This window comes from Nothoprocta perdicaria, unplaced genomic scaffold, assembly GCF_003342845.1.
Source record: "Nothoprocta perdicaria isolate Ctin4 unplaced genomic scaffold, notPer1 scaffold_31, whole genome shotgun sequence".
NCBI lineage: Eukaryota > Metazoa > Chordata > Aves > Tinamiformes > Tinamidae > Nothoprocta > Nothoprocta perdicaria.
The window spans coordinates 472,625-474,105 of NW_020455544.1; positions in this window are offsets into that span (position 1 = coordinate 472,625).

Here is a 1,481-nt window from a genome sequence, read left to right on the forward strand (position 1 = left end):
ATAATAAACACATTCATACAAACCATGGCATGTTTGCCTTCCCSGGACAACAACCAAATGTATGTTAACTATACATTGCTCATGCCCACACAGCAACCTTGTGAGGGCAACCAGTGAAATCTGCGCTCGGGATTTGAAGCAGTGAAGTGGGATTTGGGAAGCCTGGGTTCCACACCCAACTTTGTCACTGACTTCTTTGGTGACCATGAGTTTAGGCCACATAACTTCTGGTATGACCTTCGTTTTCAGAGCCAGCACACCACCTTCTTAGAACACCAGGTCACAGTACCTGGTGACAAATACACTCCTTCTCCAATTAAATATCTCCTCAGACTCTGCACTGTGCACACTGGGGAGATCACACGAGAAATTCCTCTTTTCCCTGGAAACAAAGATTTTTGAAAATTTAGAAATCGAAGGTCTTGGAAGTCTCAAAATTAATGTGATCATGCAGCCTCGTAACAAGTGATCTCTTGTTGCATAATATCTGAGAGCATGTAATTCTGAGATTATGGAAGAATCTGTAAAATTACATAAGAATTCTCCYTTGGCTGCAAGAGATTTAAAGCTTCTCCTTCATTTAATCAAACTACTAACTTCATCTTACAGTAACTCCCTGATTTTACTTACGACCTTGATATCTTGGCAATCTTGGTACTAACTTGTTCCACACTATGCATTTCTGATAGAACTTTGAATATCATCAAAATTAACCATCCTATAGAGTGATTAAATAATTTCCTCCAATTTGCATTTGATATGTTTATTAAGTGCTGGAGGGTGTTCTTTGCTCTCTGATTATTACTGCTCTTAAGCACTATGTCTGATTTTTGGCATAGGTAGTATTATGGTTGCTAGAAAATTTTAATCAGATTATAGTTACCATTTGATACTGTAAGAATGCCAGTAGATAGCAGATAAATATGAAGCTACACCTAGGTGCCACTGCCTTCTATTGTTAGGAATTTGTTAATATTGAGTTAAATCTTGGTTCTATGGGGATGACATTTTTTTAACCTTCTGCTTTTTACAAGTTACAGTTTCTTACAAGTAATAGTGTAAAGCAGTAAACAGGCTAGAAACTGAGCATAAACAAGGTAAATAGAGCAGAATTAAAGCTACAAAAAATACTGAGTATTGCCCGCGTGTTATTACTTGTGCTTCGTTCGCCCYACCGTTGTTACCAAGACCTATTATTCTAATCATATAATTCTTTGTAAGAAGTTTTCATTTTGAACCAGATGAAACTACTGGTGCAAATCATCAATAAAAATTGTGTCTTAAAATGTACTGGAAATCTTTGTTTTCAAATGCATGTCTTGGCCCTTCACATGAGTAACTAGTTGCTAATGCCATTAAGACCATTATACCATTAAGGATCATTTAAAAAGAAAAGAAAAGAAAAGAAAAGAAAAGAAAAGAAAAGAAAAGAAAAGAAAAGAAAAGAAAAGAAAAGAAAAGAAAAGAAAAGAAAAGAAAAG